The sequence below is a fragment of the Perognathus longimembris genome, chromosome 12 (assembly GCF_023159225.1).
Source record: "Perognathus longimembris pacificus isolate PPM17 chromosome 12, ASM2315922v1, whole genome shotgun sequence".
Taxonomy (NCBI): domain Eukaryota; kingdom Metazoa; phylum Chordata; class Mammalia; order Rodentia; family Heteromyidae; genus Perognathus; species Perognathus longimembris.
In genome coordinates, this window is record NC_063172.1 from 61,116,955 (window position 1) to 61,144,568 (window position 27,614).

The following is a 27,614-nucleotide window of genomic DNA, read 5'->3' on the forward strand; positions in this document are numbered from 1 at the left end:
TCTGATTTTTGGTACCCTTTGTCTTATATATAAGTATTTGACTTGAGGAAGGGAAATCACGAAAATGGTGGGACAAAGGGTGAACCAATGCAACAGCAATACTCACTAGACACTATGTTGGAAATGAACTGCTCAAAAAGAAATACACTCATTACCTTCCTTATGTAACTATAACCTCTCTATACATTACTTTTACAATAAAATTAAATTAAATTAAAAATAGCATTGCTCACCCACCTGGTCTCCGTCTCCCCCTGCTTCCATCTGCCTCCCCTGACCATACTCTTTCTGCCTAATATTTAAAGAGCCCGAGTTGTAACGGGGGAGGAGGGTTGTACCACTTCCTCTTCAGCCACGCTGAAGCCCTTCCGAGGCTTCACTCCCCGATAAAGGCCGTCCATCTGTAGAGTTCACTTTCTTACCCTTCTTTTTCCTGATAAACTCACAATTCCATTTCCTGACAATAAGGACCCCTTTCTGATGAAGAAGCTCTAGGTATGAGTAGGGGAGGGGTCAGTACCCCCACCCCCACCCCCATGAATGGGCGTACCAGTGAAATCCCAAATTGTGCCACAAACTGATCTTAGTACAAAAACCCCAACGGAAGTAATTAACTGCGGGGGTGGGGGGTGGGGGATGAGGACAAAACTGACCTTTAGTCACCTGACTCAGAGTATCTTTTCTTTATTTGTAACTCCCACCTTTACATGCCCACCTCAGACTTCCCCTGTCCGTCTCCTCTTCCTACTGCATGTCTAAATCTGGATGGTCAGTGGGCTTCAACAACTGAGCTCTCTACAACTAAACTACTACACTTCATCCACATCACAGTACATGGTAACTTTTTTATCCAGTTATTCAGACCAAAAATGTAGAGCCATCTTCAACCATTCTTCCTCCCATGCCAACCTCTGATCTACAAGCACATCTTGCTAGTCATATATCCAAGGCATGTCCAGAATCCAGCCTCTTTACTTCTCCTCACTTCTGAAGCAACCACTGTGGTGCAAGCCATGGTCTACGCTCAGGTCTGAACAGACCTCTTGTCTCGGTCTTTGCCCCTTCTGTCTCTTCTCCGCACACAAGCCAGGGGGAAGTGTCAATTCTCTTGAGCCCTCTGCTAGCTCCAGGATCATGGTAGAAAAACTATGTCATTGCCTGGATTGACAATGCCATGCCCAACCTGACCTCTTTGTTCCTGAGCACTGAATTTACCATTTCCTGGAATGCTCTTCCTCCAGAACTCTGCAGGTTTCCTTCCTTATTTCCTTGGGTCTTTATACAACTCTCACCTTTCTAAAAAGGCCCTCCCTTTGGCAGGCCTTTTTATTTGATATTTATTATTTAGAAATTAGGTAATTGCTGATGGCTCACACCTGTAATCCTACCTACTCAGGAGACTGAGATCTGAGGATCCTGGATCAAAGCCAGCCCGGGCAGAAAAGTCCTGACACTCCTATCACTAATAAATTACACTCCCCCCAAAAAAAGTCAGAAGTAAAGTTGTGGCTCAAGTGATAGAGTACTTGAGTAAAAAGAAGGTCAGGGACAGAGCCCAAGCCCTGAGTTCAAGCACCAAATATAATAATAATAATAATTTTTCAAAATTATACCCTACTTATTCTCCCTCACAGTGGATTAAGTGGTAATTCTCCAGAAAGATCTGTATCTCAGTCTCAGAATTCTGTAATTATGCTTCTTTTTTTTTGGAAAGAATCTTGGGAGATTTAATTAAGTTAAGGATCTAGAAATGAGATCCTCTCAGCTGTTAGAGTCAACATTAGAAAGGTCCCCAACTTGTGCTATTGGGCATTTACAGAAACCTCAAGCTGTGGGGCCCAGTGCTGAGATCTTTAGGCCATTGCAGGTATTCCTGACAGGAGACTAGCGACCTCATTCTCTTTCTTTACTGTCTTCCACTTCCTGTAATGACTTTTTGCTCCACCATGAGTTCCCTCTACGATGCACTGGACCAATCAATCATGAAGTGAAATTTCTAAAACTGTGAACCTCTTCACTTTATAAGTTGATTTTCTCAAGTATTTATTAGAGTGACTGAAAGCCAAATAACACCATGGCTTATCTAAGTTGGCCTTAAACTTAATGACAAGTATCCTTATAAGAAATATAAGATAGCCCAGGAACAGTGAATAGTCACGTCTTGGCAATCCTAGCTATAAGAGACTGAGATCTTAGGATCTGGTTCAAGCAAGCCAGTCTGGGCATGAAAGATTCTTATTTCTAATTATTTTTCATTATTCCAGCAAAATGCTAGATAGGAGGTATAGCTCAAGGGGTAGAATGCCAGGCATAAGTGAAAGAGCCAAGTTGACGCAAGTCAAAACAACTCTGAGATTTCATCTAACCCCAGTTAGATTGACCGCCATTGTGAATTCAGACAACAATAAATTTTGGTAGGGGTGTGGGGAAACAGGAACCCTATTGCGTTCTTAGTGGGAATGTAAGCCAGTACAACTCTGGACAGCAGTCTGGAGATCTCAAAAAACTAAACATAGATCTTCCCTACAACCAACTCCTGGGCATCCACCCTGAACATCACAAGCCAGGATATGTATAAGGACAGCTGCACATACATGTTCATTGCCTCACTATTCACAATAGCCAAGACTGGAAACAGTTTAGTTGCCCCATAATAGATGAGTGGATCCAAAACACGTGATACCTCCACACGATGGAATTTTACACAGACATTACTAAGAGTAAAATTATGTCATTTGCAGGGAAATTGATGGAACTAGAACATATTAAGTGAGGTAAGCCAAGCCCACAGAGACAAACAGCACATGCTTTCTCTGATATGTGGAAATTAGATCTAAAATATACTGGGATTTGATAAATTATACAGGATTCTAGACACACGCAGTGAGACCAAAGGGGGATACTCTTAGGAAATACAAAAGCACAATGCCTATGTGCACGCATGCGCACACACACACACACACACACACACACACACATATTACATGAATACATATATTACATGAAACATATATAAATGAATTCCAGGTTATGGGAACAAGAGAGTTTTTTTATTTTGTTGGTAATTCTGTCTTTTCTTGATGCATGGTATATTCCTGTGCAGATCTTTGGGAGGGTGTGGGAGGGCACAGAACTCGAGGGAAAGGTGTGAAAGTGCAGCAGTGGAGTTCACTGGACACTAATAAAAGTGAACTACACAACTTATGGGTGGAGATGTGAAGGAGGAACTGGGAGACAAGAACATAAGACACTGCACAAAAGGAAATGTATTCATTACCTGATTCATGTAATTGTAATCCCTCTGTACATCACCTTTACAATAACAATCAAGTAAATAATAATACTTTAAAAAAAAGAAGGTGGAGGCCCTGAGTTCAAGCCCCAGTATGGGGAGAGTGAAGAGGAGGAGAAGAAAAGAAGGGGGTGGAGGAGGAGAAGACCCAGGAGAGGAGCATCTGAAGATGGCCATAGAAAGATTCATCTCTAGCCAATACAGAATTTGCTTATTGACTTTTTGTCATACTAAAATTTATAAACAAAAGAAAGGAGAGGCTTTTGTTTTGTTCATTAACACATTGTCAGTATCTAGGTCGGGTATATAAATGTTCAATAAGTATTCACTGGTTATGAAAACAGTAGATGAATCAATCAGCAAGTGCCAGGAGCCCTACGTACTGGATGAGTAGATAGAGGAATGATGGATCTGTTGCTAACAGGAAGGACAGAAAGCACAGCCAAGGTGGAGAAGACACAACCACATTGATTCAAGCTTGTTCCGTTTGATGTCAGTTAGCAAGCAGGAATGTGCTTTCTCTAATTTAGGATTTACTTACCCAGGCAGCTCTAAAATATTTGTTTTAAAATGGTGAGACAAAGGGCAAACCAGTGTAACAGCGATACAAGACAATATGTTGAAAATGAACTTTACCACTTGGGGAAGGGGATGGGGGAAGGAAAGTGGGAGGAAAATGAAGAAGGGGTAACAATGTTTGACAAGAAATGTACACACTATCTTACATATGTAACTGTAACCGCTCTATATATCACCTTGACAATAAAATTAAATTTTAAAAATAAATACAAATAAAATCTTTTCAAGTCTTCCAAGTGTAAGTCTTTTGGAAGATGTACACTACTATTTTGATCACATGGGGGAACATAATAAGATTGAAGGTTGAAGATCTAGAGCTGATGTTTGGGGGCGAAATGGCAATGCAAAGACACAAGGATGAGTAATTAAATATCACATCTAACACCTTGGAAATCCTATTTCAGTCAGTCTTCCCTGCACTGGGCATTTTATTAGAGAAATTCAAAACTGATTTGCTCATTGGTGGATTGAGTCCCCTTCCAATGCTTACCCCTTTCTATAGGCAGAACTGAGGCGATGCTTATGAACAAGACTGAAGGATAAGAGAGAGCACTTGATCAAGAACACCTCAGTTGATGCACAGAAGATGAAGTCGAGCTTTTACAGCACTGATCATGGAGCACCTGCCTTCCTCAAGGACTTGCCCAGAGCCAGGCCCTTCCGGAAGATGGAGGCTCTTGGGAAGACACAGGAAGACACCCAGCAGCAGGTGACGTCAGGATGCTCATCCCTCTCCCCATCCTCCAGAAGCACAATCCAAAATGCTCAAATCCCTTCTGTAAAGAGGCAGAGTATTGCATATAAACCATCTTCAACCTCCCATGTCCTTTAAGTTATCTCTAGGATTGTTTGTGAAACCTAACGCAGTGTAAATATTGTTAGGCTCTAGCATTTAGAGAATAATGACAAGGAAAAAGAAGTAGTCTACGTATCTTCAACACAGATTCTTTTTTCATTTTTTAGACCCAACATGTGTTGGATCTGCAGTGGCAGAGTCTGTACATATGGAAGTCGACTTATTCAAACCCTAGTTCTCTCCACCTCTTCCTTCTCCCTAGTCGCTGAGGTACTTGAACCAGTGAGAATGAGTTTCAAAGTAACTTCCATCATTTTGGAAAACCTACCCTGGTTTGTTATTTTTTTTAAAAAATCTAATCACAGCAGTCCCTGGTCTTAAAGGTGAAATCAATTTCACCTTTCTGCTTTTCTGTTTGAAATTTTCATTACTTCTTCCAGACCATGTGACGTTCACTAGAAGATGCATGTTGGAGTCATTTGCTCTGTGTATTTCCTGTGATTTTTAGTGCTTCAGCAGTGAAATCACAAATGCCAAAGAGCTAGGATGTTAACATCTGTTTATTAACAGAGAAGGGTTGGGGGGGCACAGAGGACTCAGATGAGCGCGTCTCCTTGGCGGCCAGCAGGGGGCAGTGGTACCAGGCAGCTTCCAACTGAGCTCCCGTGTATTTTTGTTAATACATCAAAGCCAAAAAAACAAATCCTTATAAAATCTAAGAAAATACTATTTTCATCATATTCAGTACTTGTTTTTAATTGCCATGAATTTCCCTGAAATATCTGGTATATCCTTTATATCTCAATATACTGATATATAATCAAACCAGTACCCATGGCTTTTAACTTTTGGGTTCATTTTAATCCTAAATTAAAACAAACTGAAAAATATAGATTGCTGTTAACTATTGTATTTATCCAGCATGACTGTTAAATTGCCCTTCTGATATTTCATGTGGTTCTAATATCATTGCAGTTACTAGCATTGCCTCTCTGGCAAGGGTATTTTCCTTTCAATACAATGCCAGGACCTGTCACAGAGGAGAAGTGACTCCTGAAGTCTCAAAGCACATCCTCGAGTTCCATATATCAAGTGGTACATTATTTGCATATAAGCTAATTGAAGTCCCCCATGGAGTTTAATCAAGTAGAATAAAACTGTTCCTACCCTGGGAAAGGCAAGATGTCCTTCTTTATAATGCATGAAGCAAGTCAGGATGGAAAACAAGATCTCTTGGTATTAAATTGTTGGAGCAACTTTCATATATAGAGAGACACTTTATTTTGGAAGATGATATATTTATATTTGAATCTGACTACTCAGACTACATTTTAAAACAGATTATTACCTTGTTTTATATATGTTCTCGGTATAAACAAGTTAGAATCTGCAGTATTTTCTTCTAATAAACATCATGTATTGACTTACTAGACAGTAAGACAGAGAGTTAGCAATAATCTGTTAACAGAACAGAGGTTACATGCAATCCCTTGAGAGATTTCCTCAGAGCTCTAATCCTGCTAGCAATCAGGACCCAGGAAGCTGGAAATTTTTTCCTCCTGAGCATTTGCTAAGTGACACTAATTCTCACAGTGTTGCTAATGGGTGGCTGTAAACATATTATTTCTTTAATGACATCTGTATTTCTTATAATTAGTGCAATTCTCATTAGGTGGGTGACATTAATTTTGAACTATTGGTGAATATAGAGTTTATTCATACTCCAGGAAATGGAAACAAGAAGTTTATTTCTTTGTTATTTTTGTTCTCTTTTCTTTTTGTCTTCTTTGTTCACTTATCTGTCTTTGAGATGGTAACGGGCACAGAAATTGAGGTTGCAAAGGGCGAACGAATACAGCAATGGTATTCACAAGACATTATGTGGAAAATGAACTATACAAGTTGTGAGTGGGGACAGGAGAGAAAAACTGGGAGAGAACCAGGGAAGGGATGACATTGTCCAAAAAGAAATGTACTCATTACCTGACTTCCATAACTGTAACCTCTCTGTACATCACCTTTATGTTAACAATAAAAAATACACAAAAGAAAAGAAAAGAATAGATGTGTGATTCAGACAACTTAACAGCGGGTTGGAAGATTCCTGACAGGAGAGTTGGACTGGCCATCTTTAAGGTGGAGAATCACCAGCTCATCTGACAACCACTAAGTGTCTAGATTTCATTCCTGCTGAACTGGGAGTTTGGAACACAAAAGGAGAATCATCTATACACAATTTCCAGATTTAAATCTTAAATCTGTGCCATTGGACAAGGTCCACGTCTCCCTAAAGTCCCGTTGGTTCATTTGAAACATGGGGATCATACTGGTCAGCACTTCACTAGCCTTCAGTGTAGTGATGTTAAGATCATAGCAGAGAATGCCAAATACAGAGGACACCCCATAAATGGTAGTTAGTATAATTTTATTTTATGAATTGAGACTAATTAGTTCTGGAGTCAAAACCTCTCCAATGAGGAAGGCCTGTCAGGGTCTCCAGTCGCATCTGTGCAGGACAGCTTCCAAGAGACTCAACATTTGACATGAAGCTTCCATCAGGACCAGAGCCAACCAAGGGGGCGGGGGAAGTGGCGTGATGGCATCTTTGCCAAAAAGGAGCCCGGATGTGTGAAAATATAACCTGATTTGTCTAGCATGATTGGATTTCTGAGCACAAAAGGGTTGTAAGCTATCCTCCTGGAATAGGATAAAAATTCTAACCTTGGGTGATACTTTCTGAAAGGCACTTTGCAAATAAACCCCATCTCAAATCTCTTATCCACCACAGCTGTGAAAATCCAGAGGTCGCCAATTAGGTATTCGAGATTTCTTTCCAACTCAACTAATAATTGAGAGGCTGCTCTGAAAGGCTCGCTACGCATCACTTACGTCTGAGAGGAGCTCAGTGGCACTCAGCTGGTGCCTGGCACTGGTAGAGTGGATCACTGAGGCAGTGAAGGCTACGCCAAGAATCACAACATTGCCACCTGCATTCTAGCCGGGAATCGCCAGCCTGCCAGGAAAAGTCAGTACCTGTCTGGCATGCTCTTTTCCAATACCAGAGATGGAGGGATGTCATGCGATCGCAGCTCCCCCTCCCCCCTGTAGCTCGACCTTGCTTCCTGTGTCATTGTCCTTTCTGAGCCTTGGTGGCTTTACTTACCAACAGCTGACAATCAGGAGCACCTGCCTGCCCCCCATAGATTATGAAGGGCTTTAATGATTGTCATTTTCATCGCCTTGATAGAATATTGTGAGGCCCAGTACACAGAATAAAGCCATTATCATTAGTGACCTCAGAGACTAAAGAGAGATATCTTTTTAGGCTATTACAATTAAAATGGTACAACCTAACATTTATAAAATGCTTGTCATCACATATACACAGAATAAAACTAATAAATGAATCCTGCCTCAGTGGTTCACGCCTATAATCCTAGCTACTCAGGAGACTGTGGTCTGAGGATCATGGTTTGAAGCCAGCCAGGGTAGGAGTCTATGAAACTCTTATCTCCAATGAATCACCCAAAAGCCAAAAGTGGAGCTGTGGTTCAAGTGGTAGAACTCTAGCCATGAGCAAAATAGCTCAAGGACAATACCCAGGCCCTGAGTTCAAGCCTGAGGATCAGCCTAAAACATAAACAAATGAAAAAGACTATCAACGCACACTTTTGAAATATTAATTTACTATTACTGTTGATTTCACCTAAAGTCAACATGGCCTGTAGAGACTTGCTGTATGGATGGCCGGCGCTGGCTCCTCAGTCTCCGGTCACTACACAAGCCTCCCTTTGACCAACAGGCCTCTCATTGTGAGGCGGCCCTGTCTCCCCTGATGTCAAAAGCCCCATTCTCTCCTGGCTGGGTTGTTCTCGTGAAGGATGCTCTCACACACATTCTGCTGCCTACGGGGCCAGGCGAAGCTCTGCAGATGGCGCTGCTACCACCCGGTCACCTCTGCCCATCACACAGACTTGGATCTCTTTCCAGATTTGTGCACAAAGCTCAATTCAGAGGTTGCCTGGGACCCATGCTTGCGTGGCCCACAGATGGGCAGAGGAGGAGAGAAAGGCATCCCAGTGTTTCTCCACCCTGGCCTGGGAAAGCTTGGGAATTCTTGGCTTCCTTACCAGCTTCAACTCTGGGCTGCACAGAGCAAATGAGGAGGCTGCCAATGCTTTCATTCAGTCCTCAGCACTGCGTGAGTGCCATCCTGTGAGGGAAGCCATCAATGCACAAAAGTCAGGAAGTCCACACCAGCCTTTCCCACAGCCCACGAGGCCGTGCACACACAGATGGTGCTTGTCACTGGCCTGGGCCTGGCCGGCGTCCTTGGCAGTGCAGAGCCACTGGGGGAGCTGTCCCTGGGGACGCTGACCCTGCGTTCACACATTACCACTGACATTCTTAAAAATATCCAGCTCTTGAATACCAAGAAGTGGAAATGAGGGGGTTTTAGTCTACTGTTGGCAGTTCTTTCTTTTTTCTTTCTTTCCACCCCCCCCCCCCACTTTGGTTTATTCCCTGTTGTCACTGTTTTTGACTTCTGTAGCCTTTCTCTTGTACGTAATTTTATCTGTTTGGGGGAAGGGAAAGGGAATCACACCACCAATGGGGCAACAGGTGAAGCAATGCAACAGTGATATTCACTAGACACTCTGTTGGAAATGAACTTTACAACTTGGAGGGGAAGGGGAGTTGAAGGAAGGGGGATAAAATAAGGGAAGGGGTAACAGTGTTCAAAAACAAATGTACTCATTATCTTACTTATATAACTGTAATCCCTCTGTATATCACCTTTATGATACATCTTTAATCACCTTTATAGTGAAGTTACATTTCCTGAAAATCACAGAAACAGTGAGTGAGAGTCTTAATGGGTTTTCACAACACGAATGCATCTCCATAAACAACAGTCGATCCAAAAATTGAGCATTTCCAGCCTCAGACACCCCAACAGGCCTCTTCCCTGCCTTTAATATGATGATAAGAGGTTGCCTAGAAAAGTTAACAAAAGCGTGCTATGCTGTGCACTTGAGCTTTCATGTACCATTTGGAACATATGCTATAAAACTTCCTTCCCGTGTCTAGTCTACAGTTCCAGGAGAGTTGGGATTGTCTGAGTTTTAGGACAGAAAAGCAGTGGCTATGTGAATAAGTTTTGCTGCCAGGCAGATCTGTGCTTGTGTCCACTTCTGCATAGAGTGCTTGTGTGAACTTGAGTGAGCCACTGGTGCTCTTTGGGCCTAACTATCCATCCTCAGAAAGCTGATGGTAATCCTTGTATGATAAGGTGTATGTACAGATTCAATGTGACACTTCTGTCAATGTTTAGCAGAATGTCTAGAATGTAGTAGTCCTCATTAAATATTACTTTTACTTAAAAAAAGAGTATGTTATGAATACACTCTGAGACTCTAGAGGAGATTTGCAAACTGAAAAGTATCTACTGGAACCAGGAATGGTAGTGCACCCCCTAAATCCCAGCACTGGACAGGCTGAGATATAAGGACTGCACTACATAGCAAGAAGAAAGAAAGAAGGGAAGGAAGGAAGGAAGGAAGGAAGGAAGGAAGGAAGGAAGGAAGGAAGGAAGGAAGGAAGGAAGGAAGGAAGGAAGGGAGGGAGGGAGGGAGGGACGGAGGGAGGGAGGGAGGGACGGAGGGACGGAGGGATGGAGAGAGGGAGGGAAGAGAAAGAGAGAAAAAAGGAAGGAAGGAAAGAAGGGAGGAAAGGAAGGAAGGAAAAGAGAAAGAAAGGGAGAGATGGAAAGAAAGGAGGAAGGAAAGAGAAAGAAAGAAAAGAGAGAGAGAAAGAAGGAAAGAGAAGAGAGAAGGAAAGAAAGAGGGTAAAGAAGGAAGAGAGGAAATGAAAGAGGGAAAGAGAAAGGAAAAAGAAAGAAGAATGCAAGGAGGAAGGGAAGGAAGGAAGGAAGGAAGGAGAAAAGTGTCATTCCTAGTGATTCTGTGAACGCTAAGTGGCACAACCCACAGGGGAGGGGAGGGGCTGGCAGGCGGGGCAGGGCCGGCTTTCGTGGACACGCTGTCTCTGCATCCTGCACAGGCCAGTGCTGCGGCTGCTCTGGGCAGCTGCCCTGCACTGTCCAGAGGTGGCTGCGCAGCACCTGTGCTGTCTTGCAGGCAGATCCTCCTGGTAAAGGAAACAACACCTTGAGCCAACCACCAAGCAAGCCAGCCCTGGGCCAGCCAGCCTGAGAATTCCAACTCCGGAAGTCAGCCCTGGACCACACCCATTTCATAAACTTTCTCAGTGACAGTCAGTGGAGAGACAGACAGGGTGACCCAGAGTTTCTTCTCCCCATTCCTGATGGCTTCTGGGCAGCTACTCCCCAAAAGATCACCCCCCCCCCCATTCATGTACATACAGAGCTGATCAGATTTCAAGGCTCTGCCCCTCCCCCCCTTGTGAAGATCAGCTGTTTGTATGTCACTCCAGGCCTTGTGGGGGGGGCGGGCAGGAGAGAACACTCTCTTCCTCTTCCCACAGCGAAGTCCTACACATTCTGCTAGTTCCAGGGTAAATGGCCACACTCCATGGATGTTTCCTGGCTTAGTCCTATATCACTGACCCCAGTAACTGATCAAGGGCTACTTTTATGGCCTGCTGTGATGCCTGCCCCCATTGAATAGACTGAGATTTCCCTCCTTCCGTGTCAGCATTCTCTGCACTACAATGGAACCTGGGCCTTGCTGTACAAATAAGGGAGGGAGGGATGATTGGATGGATGGAGAATGGGTGGGTAGGTGGATGGATGGATGTGTGGGTGGGTGGATGGATGGGTGGATGGATGGGTGGATAGATGGGTGGGTGGATGGGTGAGTGGATGGATGGATGGATGGACAGATGGACTGATACCTGAGAGCACTCTCTAAACTATAAATTGTTCTAATTCGCCCATTCTATAACTACAATACTGTTGGTTGTCTAGAATTCAAACTCTCCTTTCCTCACCCCCAGATTCTTCTTTATACCTTCCAGGTAGACAGCTAATTTCATGCCATTCCACCAGTGAGTACTCTCCACCTTAGCTGGGTGTGAGGGTTCCTGCCTGCGGTCTTGGCCACTTAGGAGGCTGAGACATAGGAGGTTTCGCAGAGTGAACACTTGGAAAGAAAAACAATTAAATGAACTGTTGGGTCCTGGCTTACATCTTGCACATGAACTATTTTCTTTTTCTATAAAAGACGTAGATGAGAAATCATTGGCACAATCTGAATAAGAGCCATAGACCAGATACCCAGCATATGAACGTGAATTTTCTAATTTCGATCCTTTCATGGTGGTTCTGTCTTTGAACACACAGTTGAAGTACTAAGCTATAAAAGGATGTATACGTGTGGCACACATTATTGTCATCCCCTGCTTGTCTTGGCAGGGATGAGGTTGCACAGGTCTGAGAGCAGCATGGCCAACGGGGAAGAACCCAAGCAAGGCAGCTGCCTGAAGAGCAGCCTGGTCTGTCCGTTCACCACAGGTCCCTCGGCACCACTGCTGCCCTGCTTCCTCCTCTGCCGAGGTCACCAATGATACTTGCAGCAAACGCTTAGTCCATGGCAAGGTCTAGTCCCGCCAGGGTCTTATTCTACGTCAAGTTGCTTGGAGACCCAGGCTGAGAGAGTGGAGGTTTCACAGCAGAGGATGACCAAAACCAAACCACTCCTTTACTCCATGTGTCATTCCCAGCAATTCTGTGAGAACTAAGTGACACAGACCAAATCTATAGATAGCTCTGCTTCCTGGGCCATGGAGTGTGCTCAGTAGTGTTATTTGATAGATAGATAGCTACACACACACACAAACACACACACACACACACACACACACACACTTGACATACATAGATGATTGATAGTCATTGTACAATGGAGTTGCCATTTGACAAAGCAGTTTATGAATACAGCAAATCTTGATCTACATCACCCCTTTGAACATTCTCACTCATCCCTCCTACCCTACCCTTGCTCAATTTTCTTAATTTTGTACAAAGTAGTGTTATCTTTCTGATGTAATGTTTTTCATTGTCTTTAAGTAGTTGTACAAAGCAGTTTATGAATACAGTGACTCTTGATCAATGTCACCTCTTTCAACACTCTCACCCATCCCTCCCATCCTCGCCCCTTCCCTCACTTTTTAAATCTTTGTAGGATATATATTGAATTTTTACTGTGTTCCCCACTCCTTTCTCCTCTTCATTCATCTTCCCCCCTCTGCTTGATTCCACCCCAACCCATTCCAGTGCCTAGTTCCTGATGTCTATTTTGTTGAAGTATAATGTTGCACCCCTGGTCAAGACTCTGTGTTACTCATCTGAACAAGCTACCTGCCTCCACCCTCAGTGTCAAGGACTCACTAATCTCCTGTGGGATTTCATCAACTCATGCTTTGCACAAGAAACACCCGGATCTCAGAAAGGCTTGAAAATAGAAATAAGCAGGGGAGTTAAAATTTGGTGATGAGTTTAATTAGGGTGTGGGGCTGTAGCGCAGTGGTGAAGTGCTTGCCAAGCATGAACATGGCATGAGTTCAGTCCTTAGCACAGAAAAAAAAAAAAAAGAAATTTAGGCTTGGACTTGAGGACCTTTTTCATACTATTAGTATTCCTTCTGTGGGACTCTACAAAATGATACGGAAAGAGTTCCGTTCAGTCATGACTATAGTGTAAACATTTTAACCATGGAGTTGGACTTTTTTCCAGGAGTATGCTAACACATCTTGTCTGGAAAGACACACACACACACACACACACACACACACACACACACACACACCACTGGCACTGTTCCAAGAAGTCACTTCATGCTAAGGTTTTCCAGAGTAGATTTTGATGGAGCAGACTTTGATGGAGCAGACTTTCTTGGTGTTGATTCAGAATGGATGGCTGTCTCACCAGACTCCTCCCAAACTCAAGGCAAGGATGGCTCATTTTCCAGAATTGCTGTAAGAAAGTACCACAGACTCTCCTCGAAGTCTTGGAGTCTAAAAGTCTGATGAAGATATAGGTTCTTCCAAGGCATCTCCTGAGTTTGCTGGTGGCTGATGAATGTCTTTCCTGTGTATATAGTCCTAATCTTCTCTCCTTAAAAAGGACATTGTTCAGTGAGTTAGGACCCATCCTCAATACCCTCATTTTAACTTAATTGCCTCATTAAAGACTCTATCTCCATATACAGTTCCATTCTGTGGCACTTAAGCTTAGGATGTCGACATAGGAATTTGGGGGGAGAACACAACTCAACTCTATCAGAAACAGAGATAAGAAATAACCCATATAAGCCATCTTCAGTTCTAGGTATGAACAGTTCTTGGAAATTCACTGAATGTTTAACACCCTGTGTCTATCCTTCCAATGCTCCCACTCTCCTTGGGAATGAGTTCATTCACAAGAGGATTCATCCTAGAAAACTTTCTAGAACCTTCTCTGGCAAATTCAAGTTCAAAAATTCCTTATTGAACTTGCTCACCACCCCCTTGACATCCCACCCCCTTGACATCCCCACACAAACAACTCTGCACCGTCATCTTCCATGTAACTCTTCGTATCCAGAGAAGCAAGCCGCTTCATGCATAATGTGTTGGCATCATTGCTAAATTCAACACCCAGCCAATATGGCTAAGCAACTTGGAAATAATCCATCCTCTTAATAGCTGATATAATTTTAGTACTTTATTTACTATCAACATTGCATTTTGCCTTCAGGCCTCATAAAAGAACAGCATTGACAACTTCTAGAAACATATTTGAAATGGCTAACAGAGTACGCAGCTGATGAAATGTTCCCAGGGAGCCAGGGCCAGAATGAGAAACCAGAGAAAGGAAGACACTAACCCAAGATTAAATCTCTGTGGCCGCCCCCAGATCTCCCTGCCTTGCTCCTGACTTCTGCCTGAAGAGCTAGGGGCCTGCAGTTTCTACTGGTTTTGAGAGACCTTTATTCTTGATCTCTTTTCATGTCAGTGAAATAGAAATTGAAAATACACTGTGTTCTCTCCACACTAAACTATAAGGGGCTAGAACACTAAAAATAAATGCTGGTAAAAAGTCAAAATGGACTAGATAAATACAATTTTAAGAATCTAACTTGTCAAAATCAATTATCCATTGAATGTATTGTTTTTATTCTGATACTGAGTACTAGTTAATAGTTATACCAGATAAAGATGGCCCCGACAGTAAAATGTTTGTTGTCAACACCATGAGAAGGTTTAGATCTAGATTTCCATTGCTCTTAATCTGTCCTTGCTGATGCTCTGAGCTCTAAACTTCCATACAGTATAACAGACCATGACTGGGCCACGCTGGACTCTGTACTTTTACATCAGGAATTGAGTGTCATAAAAACATATGACCACCAGAGGGCAACAGAGACCAGATGCTGTGGTGTGTTTCCTCTAGTCTCAAGGTGCTTCCTCCCCTCAGAGGAAAACCTCTTGAGTTACAGGCGTCTGAGAGAACCCGGGAGTTCACATCCAGAGCCCCCCAGTAGCAAAACTTTCCCTATCGTGTGTGTGCGATGGTGGACAAGGACTCAAAGCTGCTGGTGTTGAAGGTGGTCCCAGATGACACGTCGGGGGGGGGGGGGGGGGCCCTCAGGTACAGGCACCATTGAACAATTCGTAGGCATCAGAAGTGACCAAGCTTGTGAACTGAACTCAGTTTCCAAGACCCCAGGCTCTTTCTGAAATTTGGGGAACAGGAAACAAGCACCCTGAAGCAGAAGCAGGGACTGTCAGAATACCTAGCCTGGTCAGGACAGAGCAGAAGGCTGACAGGCCAGAGGACAGATTATTGGTAAAGAGCAAAAGAGGATTGTGATTGTATTTGTGTTGTGTGTTTGGTGTTCGATCTCTTCTGTGTTACAAATGCAAGAAGGACATACAAGAGGCTGGCAGGTCGTGTGGACTGCAGTCAGTATCACACAGCACTTATCTCACTGGTACCGTTTGCTATGAAACACCCCAAGACCCCTAAAGTACACCCCCAGCATGGCATGAACAAGACCCCAACCTGCCAGGCACCAGTGGCTCATGCCTGACATCCTAACTAGTCAAGAGGCTGAGATCTGAGAGCCACAATGCGAGGCCACCAAAGTCCACGACACTCTTGCCTCCATGAACTAGCCAACAGACAGAAGTGGAGTTATGGCTCAAGTGGTAGAGTGCAAGCCTTGAACACACACACACACACACACACATACACGCACGCACGTGTGTGTGCTAAGCAACAGCACCCAGGCTCTGAGTTCAAGCCCCAGTACCAGCATGGAAAAACAAAAAATCGTGGAACCAAGACACCACAGGAGCCAGAAGAAAGAATTCTATGAAAGGACACCAGCCAGCCTAGCCCTCCCTCACAGTCAAGGTCACAGACTTCTTGCGTTGGGTAAGTGGCGTGATGGCTCTGTCCATCAGACCTGGGGGGCGCGGAGAGGAGAAACTTCAGGGGGTGACAGCCTCCCTCCCGGTGGCCCAGTGCTCGGCGCCTGCCTCCCATCGCTTCCCACACATGGGTTTCCATTCATCTCTGTGACGGACGCCCCCAGCCTGCCTGGAAACTCTGCGTGCGAGCTAATCACTGCAGGGCCTGACCTGCGGCTGCTGCTCAGGACTGCTAAGGCGAGCTCTTAGGTGAGCGCGCTGCTCACAGGAGGGCAGCCTTTGATGCGAGCTGAGCAGAAAGTTTGGCGGAAACTCAACCTCTTAGCACAGATTAGTCAAGAGGAGGAAAGCAGAATGCATTGTGGAAGTTTGCAAGAAGGAGACAAAGATGCCTGTGTTTTGTATTGCTCAGCTGCCTCGAGAAAATGTCCATTTGTTTTCTTTACACTCCTTTTACATTTTAAGTGGAATCTAGTGAATGTGTCTTTTCACGATTCCCAATTTCTCCATTCTCGCTACACCTCATGTTGCCATCTTAATGAAGCATCATTTTTCCACAGGGTGTGGGAACAAAACCTATTTAATGACCCCTGGGAGCAAACACTGGGTTCTTCAAATACTCCCCTGAATGAAAAACCCCCCACTCCACAATCTACTTCCTCTTTCAAACGCCACTTTGCCAACTACTGCAGACCAATAAACAGGGCTTTCCTTTACCCTCAAGCCAGGGCCCCTGTGGGGCCTGTCAGCCTGTGGCATCCATGGGAAACCTCCGCTCCCGGCCCACAGCAGCTGCCCTGGGAGGGCGTGGTGGCACCAGCCTTGGAAAGGGCACAGTGCCCTTGGGAAGATCCATAGCAGGTGTGTGCCCTGCCGCCCAGGGCGTGAGTGTGTGCAGAGACCGCCTCGGGTCACATGTGAGGAAACAGAGCTCCGAGCTGCTGCAAGGAGAATGTGAACCAACGGAGGATAAGCTGGGTGGTTTCTGTGTGTCGCAGCCACCATGCAAAGGAAGCATTCCTAGGTTCTTCCAAACTAGAGTTTCTAGAAGCAGTGAAGGGAATGCGCCTTTCAGCAACATCCGTCACAGTCGCGCCAATGCAGGCTGACTCCAGGGAAGAACTCATCGTAGTAGATGGAGCAGTCTGGAGTCAGAACCAAGTTCAAATCCCAGCTCTGCTGTTTACTATCTCTGTAACTTTGGCAAACCAAGTGTTTCTGAGTTCCCTTTCCTGGTCTGGCACTGGGGAAGCAATGAGGGTCTCTGTGGTGTTTGTGGTCACGATTGGGCCCTGGAGCTTGCTGGCACAACGCACTCCTTCAATTTCATGTCACCATCATCTAGACGTTGGCACGATCCAAGACTGCTGGGTTTGGGTCCCAGAAATCACACTTACAAACTATATGAGCTCGGGCTCTTCAGGGGCCATGATGTGATAGCACATTCCAGTCGGGAAACAACCATTCTAGGTCTTTCCCAGAAGACAGAATTAAAGGCAGGTGTTAGGAAAAACCAAGAAGGCAAAATAAAAGAAAAGAGAAATGTCCCCAGAGCAGAAGCGGCTTCAGTCACTGCTGCGGAGCAGTCAGAGCAACAAGGAGCAGGGGCCTGGGACTTTCCATCTAGTGGGGGGGGGGGAAGGGGGGAAGCTTGGGGTTTGTAATGCCCTTGCGGTGGTAGCTGAAGGTCCTGTTTTGGATTTGAGCTGCCTTTGAGTTCTGGTAGAAGGTCCCATACCTTCAGGGAAGGCCCAGGGCGATGTCTTGCTGAGAGTAGCTCAAGGGCCGGGATTCGGATATGATTCCTGAGGGGAGGGAGAGGAAGGTTGGCAGGAAGGGTCCCTGGGGTGGGGGGGGGGGTTGGTGGGGATGGTCAGCGGGCCACCGGAGCAACACGGAGTTATGAGAGCAAAGTGGATTCCCAACCGCAGGAATGTATGAGAAACCAAGTTGGCAAACAGAACGGAGACCACCTAGAGATAGTTATTGGAAAGATCAAGGAAGGTCATCATTTTACAGAGCACAGGAGTCAAGGTCATTCACTAGTAGGAGGTCAAGCAAGGGACCTATCACAGTACAAAGAATTAGCTGCTGCACTACGCCTCGCTCATACCTATAATTGTAGCCAATCAGGAGGCTGATGTCCGAAGGATCTCAGCTTGAAGGTAACCCAAAGTCTCTATAAGTCTCTGCCCCAAAATAACCAGGTAAAAGCAGAGCTGGCAGTGTGTCTCAAGTGGTAGTCTGATAGCCAAGCAAGCAAGCTGAGCAAGCTTGAAGGCCTTGAGTTCAAAACCTAGTACTGGGGTGGGGGGGAGAGGGGAAAGGTGTGGATAGAAAGTAGAAAGACAGAAAGGTCCCAGCTTCCCACTTCCCCCTTCTCCCGCCTCCCACCTTGCGTAAGGCAGAGGTTGGATCTTAGAGCAAACAGGTAAATGGCTAGCACACACAGAGAAATACTCTTCCACTGTCTCCGACACAGAGGAAGCATTTTGTTAGTACTTTCCCTTGTAATGGTTAGCAACAAAATGTAACAGTCCAAAAGCAGGCTCTTTGCAACAAAAGAGATGCCAGGAACAAACAGAGAGTGTGTGTTTGTGCAAGTCTGCCTTTCCTTAGCCTCACACAAACATTCCATCTCCAGGGAGCCACTGCTCAGGGTGGGTGGAATGGCAGCCGGAGGGCAGCACGTGACTGGAGAGACACAGATGGTTCTCACCCTCGGCCTGCGGCCATCTGCATGTATTGATCATTTACAGTGAACCCTGGAATGGGTTATAAATGGCCCTTGATAGAAAAAAGAAACTCTAGCCCCCTGCACTGTCAGGGAACTGATCCTGGAATCAGACTCACAAATGCGCCAGGCGGCCTTCGTTTCTTCACCTATGAAAACATGAATAATGCACTGTTTCACAAGATAGTGGGGTAGACTGAGCTGCTAGGCAAATGGGGGTTTTGTTTGGATTCTTCAAACAAGACATTTTCCAGATAATGAACAGCCAGGTTCATGATGAGGTAGGTTTTCAGTGTAATCCCCCTTTTTTTTTCCAACCATTTTTTCAAGCTCATCCTTTTATTTGCAGCAGGCAGATGGAACCCAATTTGAGCAAATAACTGTTAAGTTGCTTACTGCAGTACTACCAAAGTAATTCTTCAGGCCAGAAGAGCATATGAAAGCCCCTGAGCTGATGTAATAATAACACATTCTGTACAATGAGAATTATTACATGTCTTCACAAATCTTAATTGTTGTTGAGTGTTTGTTTGTTTCCTTTTCTTTTGTGACAGTAGTGGAGATTGACCTCAGGACCTTGCCACATGGGTGCTTCACCGCTCAGCCAAGCCTCCTCTCCGCCAAGTTCGTCTCCATCGCTGAAGTTGTTATTGTTAACAACAAAATATAACCATCTAAGATGGTTCTATGCCCTAAAATATAGTAAATATGCACACACAACCAATAGTGCATATTATAAAACATAGTGTCTGGCAATTTACTTGTATACTATGCAGGTGTATTACCATATAGTTTATTTTTTAAGAAGATAAATTTCCAGCTGCAACGTTTAGTAAGTTTCATATGTTCCTGATTATGTAATTGGAATTCTAATCACACAAGTGTGATTGCTTTTAATACTCAGTACTTATAAACAATGAACTACGTTTGATATCTTTACCATGAGAACCTATTCGTGTTTACAGTTTGGGTTTCTTATTCATTCTTTGATTTTGTTCATTACTGCAAGTCACTGCATTGGGAAATATTCTAAAATCTACTACCGCCACTTTAAAATACTGCAATTCCACCAGAAGTCTGTGGTCCCTGCCTGTAATCCTAGCTCCTCTGGAGGCAGAGACTGAGAATTGCTGTGCAAAGCCAGCCTGGGGCAGGAAAGTCTCTAATTTCCAATAAACCACCAAAACAAAGCAGGCAGAAGTGGCACTGTAGCTCAAGAGGTAGAGCCCTAGCCTTGAGGACAAGAGCTCAGGAACAGCTCACAAGCCCTGAGTTCAAACCCAGGACTAGATAGGAGTGTGTGTGTGTGTGTGTGTGTGTGTGTGTGTGTGTGTGTACAGTGTTTACATATAGTGTTTCCTTCCCACAATCTACTTTATTACATTGATTTAACAAAGAAGGAGGGGTGTTGGGAGCCTGATTCGGGTGGTAGAGGGCCAGCCAGTGAGTGAAAGAATCAGACCCAGAGGTCAAGTTCAAGTCTCAGCCCAAAAACAAAACCAACAAAGAGGAAGATATGATCAGACTTCACCTCCAGCATGCGCAGGAATGTCCTCCATCACCCAGCAGGTGGCAGAGCTGGTTCAAAGTTGGTGAACCAGGCCCAGGTAAGAACAACAACCCCGGCAGCCTGAGAAGGACAGAGACAGCAGTACCCGGGCTGGGTCCAGGGCCACAGGAGATGGAGGGTTGGGGCCTGGAGGAGGGACACCCAGGTGGCCAAGCCTATTGCTCAGGAGGGCTGGTGGGGTAATCAGCTCCAGATCTCCATCACTTCACATTTGCAAATGGTGTCTGGATGGGAACATTTTCAGGAGTAAAGAGAAGCTGCTCGAGGTCAACAGGACTGGGAGATGGACCAAGAAATCAAAACTCTTTTTTTCCTCTGACATAGAGCTGAAATGGGTGGCAATGAGTGACACTTCCCACCCAGGAACCTAGAGAAAAGGTTGGCCTTGAAGGGCAAAGCCAGTATATCTGAAGAACATGTAGGAGGCTACTCCGGTGTGGTTACTCCAGTGTTCAAAGCTACCTGGAATGGGCTGGGAATATGGCCTAGTGGCAAAGAGTGCTTGTCGCCTATACATGAGGCCCTGGGTTCAATTTCCCAGCACCATGTATACAGAAAACGGCCAGAAGTGGCACTGTGGCTCAAGTGGCAGAGTGCTAGCCTTGAGCAAAAAGAAGCCAGGGACAGTGCTCAGGCCCTGAGTCCAAGCCCTGGGACTGGCAAAAAAAAAAAAAAAGCTACCTGGAAGGCCAGTCTAAGAGACTACAGAACTTCCCTAGGAAGGAAGACCTGGAGTAGGATTATAATCAGAAGAGCAGGGATGTGCTCAACTCTGTTGCACTCCATCAGGACATGGTTGGACTTGCGAGCCCAGCCAGTCTTAACCCTGCAGTCAGCAAACTTTAATGCCCAGAGGGAGCAATGCCCACCACACTGTGCTGAAGGGAAGCCACCAAGCTCCCACAAACTGGGCCCTGTGGTTAGTGACATGGTTATACAGACAGCCTCAGACGCCATTGTGATTAGAGGTCCAAGTCAGAAAACTCTTTTCCCTTCCTCTCATCCATGTTCACCAATAATCTCTTGATTATAATTTTTCCTCACCAGAAACGCTGCCTAGAGAAATGCTGTGTGTGTGTATGTGAGAGTGAAAGAGAGACAGAGTACTGGGACTTGAACTCAGGGCCTGAGCTGTCTGCTCAAAGCTAGAACTCTACCACTTGAACCACAGCTCTATTTCCAGCTTTTTTTTGTTTTCCTGCTTAATTGGAGATAAGAATCTGATGAATTTTTCTGCCCAGGATAGCTTCCAACTGCAATCCTCAGACCTCAGTCTCCTGAATAGCTAGAATTGCAAACGTTTAGCCACTGGACCTGGGTGAAATAGCATGCTTTTATGACTTAAATATCAAACTCAAAAGGACATTACGAGTTCACACTAAATAATACCGTCCCTTTGATTTATACAGCAATCTCTTATCACACTGATGAATGGGAGTCAACCCTAAGAGAACTGGATTCTTAGGAAATATAATGAGTGTTTCCAATGTTCAAAACTTCCAACCTGGGCTGGGAATGCGGTTTAGCAGTAGAGGGCTTGCCTAGTATGCACAAAGCCTTGGGTTCGATTCCTCAGCACCGCATAAACAGAAAAAGCCAGACATGGTGCTGTGGCTCAAGAGGTAGAATGCTAGTGAGCAAAAGAAGCCAGGGACAGTGCTCAGGCCCTGAGTCCCAAGCCCCAGGACTGGGAAAAACAACAACTTCAAACCTGAGAGCCTGACCTGGGACAGTGTAGAATGTACAGAAGGCACGGGCCACCTTGAAGGTTCTGCATGTTGAGACAGACCGACTGACTAAAAGATTTCCTCAGCTTTATTACATGCAATCCTTCAAATTTACACCAATCACAGTCTTAGATGTGCCAATGCGCTTCAAATATTTCCCATTGTAAAACAGCTTGACACCCACATTGTCTCAGGCCATATCTGTGCTGCAGGAAAGGATTTAGCATCTCCAAACTACTATAAGTAAATTCAGTAGCACTAGATATTGAATATGATCTGCTAGAGCGTAGCTTAGACTTGATGAGTTACAGAAAAATCTAGACAGATTTCTGTGTCGACTCAGCAACATTTACTTCCAAATCAGCCATAGACACTGGACTGAGACGTTACAGTTTCTTTGTTCTGTTCCATTTTGTTATTACCAGGGGTTAAACTCAGAGCCTCAAGCTTGCCAGGCAGATGGTACCCTACCACATGAGCCACATTCTTAGTTTCTTTTGGTTCTCTGTGTGTGTGTGTGTGCACGCGTGTGCGTGTGTTTGCTTTGCTTTCATTATTTTTCAGATAGAGTCTCACATTTCTCACCCAGGTATAGCCTCACCTGAAATTATAGATATAAATCACCAGCACCCAATCCATGTTTTTTTGACTTTGCCAAAGCATCAAAGAAAAATGCAATAAAAATAAGTAAATTAATTAATTGAGCTTTAAAAACTTACTTCAAGCTGTGCACCAGTGACTCGGGCCTGTAATCCTAGCTACTCCCAAGGCTAAGATCTGAGGAATATAGTTCAAAGCCAGTGTGGGCAAAAAAGACATTAAGACTCTTATCTCTGACTAACCACTAAAAAGCTGGAATCGGAGCTGTGGCTCAAGTCGTAGAACATTAACCTTGAGCAAAACAAAAAGCTCCGGGACAGTGTTGAGGTCCTGACTTCAAGCCTCAGGACTGGCACAAAAACAAACAAAAAAGAAACTTATTTCAAATTTTGAATTCCGCCAGGCATGGTAATGTGAGCCTGTAATCTCGGCATGGGCAAAGCCGAGTCAGGACAATCTCAAGTTCCAGGCCAGCTCAACCACATCACAAGATAGTCTTAAAGACGGGGCTGTTTTTTGTTGTTTGCTTGTTTGTTTTTTGCCAGTCCTGGGGCCTGAACTCAGGGCCTGAGCACTGTCCCTGGCTTCTCTTTGCTCAAGGCTAGCACTCTACCACTTGAGCCTTAGCGCCACTTCCGGCCATTTTCTATATATGTGGTTCTGAGGAATCGAACCCAGGGCTTCCTGCATGCTAGGCAAGCACTCTACCTCTTGGCCATATTCCCAGCCCTTAAAGATGTTTTAATAACCGCTTTAGTTGGTTACTGAAATGTGTTGTGTTCTCAGGCTAGCCAGATGTGGTAGTGTTCTATCTCACAGGGCTGGGTGGCGGGCGGCAGCAAGCCACAGGCCCCAGTCACCCCACTGTCTCTGGACAGACAAATGTCTGACACCCGTCCTCCCATCATGCACTGCTGCCTTGCCATGCCCATAGGTTGGGTGTATTGAAGGCAAGGAGTTCATCAGGGTAAGCTTTTGTCAATGGCAGCCCATCTGACTAGTAGATTATTTCCTCCCATATGCTTACCTGGGCCAGTGTAATAAGCAAAACCGAGAGAAGAAAGATGAAAATTTCCCCTCCTTGATGCTCCCACACTGTTGCTAAAACAGATTTATTTATACTAATAGAATAACACAGTATGGCAAGAACATTTGAGTTTGGTGAGCAACTATGATGTCCCTCTGTGTGCCAGGCAGCAGATGGCCAGCACTTATGGACGTTGTGGTCAGCCAAAGCACAGAGTCTCTCAGCTGTGCTGGCCCAGTCACGTCTGTCACCTCCCACCAGGTGACTGACGCCAACCCATCACTGACCATGTCTGCCATTGAGAATTCACCCTGGGTATTTATTTTATGTTGATATAAAGAAGTCTATAGAGAAGTTTTTAAATTGTGCCTCTGTGTTGAAGAGGCCTCTATTCCTATGGCTTGATCTCAGTGCCTGGGCTCTTTCCATTAGCCTTTTCACTCAAGGTTGGCACTCTACCACTTGAGCCACAGCCCTGTTTCTGGACTTTGGCTGGCTAATTGGAGATAAGAGCCTCATGAACTTTCTTGCTCGGGCTAACTTCAAATGGAGATTCTCAAATCCCAGCCTCCTGAGTAGCTAAGATTACAGGTAGAAGCCACCAGTGCCCATCAAGATAATATGTTATTGCTATTTAACAATTGCCATGGGGCTGGGGATATGGCCTAGTGGCAAGAGTGCCTGCCTCATATACATGAGGCCCTGGGTTCGATTCCCCAGCACCACATATACAGAAAATGGCCAGAAGTGGCGCTGTGGCTCAAGTGGCAGAGTGCTAGCCTTGAGCGGGAAGAAGCCAGGGACAGTACTCAGGCCCTGAGTCCAAGCCCTAGGACTGGCCAAAAAAAAAAAAAAAAAAAAATTGCCATTCCATTCAGATCTCATTTAGGTATGATAAATACATATGATATTCACATAAACAGTATATTTAAGAACATTAAACTTCTCTATTTTTAGTATCTACTCCTAAACCTTCTTTACAGATACAGAGGGTATCTTTAGATAATGCTGAAAGGTATTTCCATCCTGCTCACGTGTTTTCAGCCACTCAACACGTGTGGATGTGTCACATAGCAGCTATCCGAGTAATGAGCACAGGGAAGAGAAGAGAGCTCCATTTCAAGGTATGTTCTGTCCAAGCACAATGCAAAGGGTAAGAATTAAAATCAAACTATATCCAGGAGCTCTGGAATAAGAGATCACAGCTCAAAGAAAAGGGACTTCCCTGTTGGGTAAAGGTGCCTCATGCCTGTAATCCTGCCTACTCAGAAAGCTGAGCTCTGGGAAACCGACAGGGAAGGGAAGGGGAGAAGAGAGGAGGGGAGAGGAAGGGAAAATATGAAAATTCCAAAGGAAGAAAATAGAAAACAAGAAAAGGAAAAAATGCTTACACAGATAATAGTTAAGAATTAATAAAGACAACAGCACTGATTTGAAATAATAAAAATTCCTGAGTAAGCTAAGTAATAATGCACCTATATCTAAACATACCATAGTTACAAATAGAACACCAGCTAAAAGCAAGTTTTAAAAGCAAACAACAAATATGGATTCCCAACAAAGAACAGCAAAACGACAGCAGATTTCGCAGCAACCATTACAAAAGAAGGCTACTCAGCAATAACTTTAAAAGGTCAAGAACAAAGACTTCCATAGCTAAGTCTAACTCAAGAATTAGGGGGCAGCACTAGGAGGTTGAGGCAGGAGAATCACAAGTTCAAGGCCAGCATGGTCTACATAGCAAAATATTGTTACATAGTGTTCTTATTTATCCACAAGACTGATATGTGATTGATATTCAGTTACCTTTCAGTGTTTTATTACTAAAAAATAACATTGTAGGTTTCAAATGCAGTGGTATATGCATGCAATCCCAGCTACTTAGGAACTGGAAATTGGGAGAATCTAAAGGCCAGTCCAGGCAAAAAGTTAGCAAGAACCCCCATTTCAACAAACAAGAAGCATAAGGTAGAAGGATTGTGGTACAAGGCTGACTCATGCAAAAATGTGTGAGCCCTCAATCTAAAAAAAAACTCAAACTAAAAGGACTATGGAGTGTGACCCAAACGGCAAAAAATGCCAGGCCCTGATTTCAAACTCTGTACTACCAAAAAGGCTAGTCTAATCAATAGTGTTTTGTAGTTTTGTTAGCCTGTATCTAAGCTAACTTCCTATAGGCGAGAAAAAAAATGTGTCAGAGTAAATCGACATGTAATTTTGCTTGAAGCACCATAGACATTTCACCAGTTTCCAGTCTCACCAGCAAGATATAGGTTTCCAACAAGTACATTGTCAAATTTTTAGGTCTATGCCAATATGATTAATAAAAACACTATATTTTCATATAGTCATATTTCTAATTGTTTCACAATCTGGTGTCTCTGATATGAGTCTCACAATGGACAGCAGTAAATAGCTACTGCTGGAAGCAACCTTTGTCTCTTTGATTGGTAGTACATAAAGCATGACATATTTTATACTTGATGTACTTTGGATTAAATGAAATATATTATTCATCTCAATCAATATAAACAGACTAGTGTGACACTGTCCAAAAAAGAATTGTACTGTTACCTATTTATGTAACTGTAACCCCTCATACATTACCTTTATAATAACAATAAAAATTAAATAAATATATAAACCCACTAATTAAAGCCAAATATTTACAGATGAAATAGCTAACTTCCAAATCCTGCTGCATACATTGTGACACTCCCCCAACTCAGAGGCTGAGGGAAGAAGATGAGTTCAAGGCTAGCTGGGTCCTGAACTTGCAAGACTTAGTCTCAAACAAATGTCCTACGCTGTAGACAGAAAATATAATACTAAAGTGATGGGAAAGGCACTTCAGGCATGTATTAACAAACAAAAATCTTTTATAGATACTTTTTAATATCATGCCAAACAAACTTTAAGGGAAAAGTAACATTGTGGATAAGTGGCCTTTTCTGTGATGATAAAAACATTAAAACCCAAATTCTAAACTTGTAGGCACCTAAAAATATTACCTTAAAACACATAGAGTGAAAAGGACTAGTTGAAGAACTTATCATTATAAAAGGAAATATACACATCTTTCGCCCAATCAGTGACAATTCCAAAAACAATATTTAGTAACAGCTATTCAAATCATTTGTGTAAAATAACTAATAACTTGATATAACTAACAGATACAGTAACTTTTCCCCTTCCAAATTCTTATAGATCACAGATGGATCTTTTTTTGTTGTGTTTTTTTTTTTGGGGGGGGGTGGTTATTTGGCCAGTCCTGGGCTTGGACTCAGGGCCTGAGCACTGTCCCTGTCTTCTTTTTGCTCAAGGCTAGCACTTGAGCCACAGCACCACTTCTGGCCATTTTCTGTATATGTGGTGCTGGGGAATTGAACCCAGGGCTTCATGTATATGAGGCAAGCACTCTTGCCACTAGGCCATATTCCCAGCCCCAGATGGATCATTTTTTTAAAAACTGACAAAACACTAAAAAATGAGGTCTGGGAAAATGACAACCAGCCAATATCATACAATTTGTTACTTTAGGATTGGCTGCTACATTTTACTAGCTGGGTGGGATTTATCAACTTACATTAACTCGTGCGCGCGCGCGTGTGTGTGTGTGTGTGTGTGTGTGTGTGTGTGTGTGTGTGTGTGTGTGTGTAGCTGAGCTGGGCTTTGAACTCAGAGCCTCATGCTTGCTTTACAAAAGCTCTACTGCTGAGCCATCACTCCAGCTCTTTTTACACTGCTTAGTGGGGGAGGAAGGGGTCCTGGGGCTTGAACTCATGGCCTGGGCTCTGTTCCTGAGCTTCTTTTGCTCAAGGCTGGTATTCTACCACTCGAGCCACAGCTTTCCTTTTGGTTTGTTTTTGGCAGATTTTTGGAAGCTAAGAGT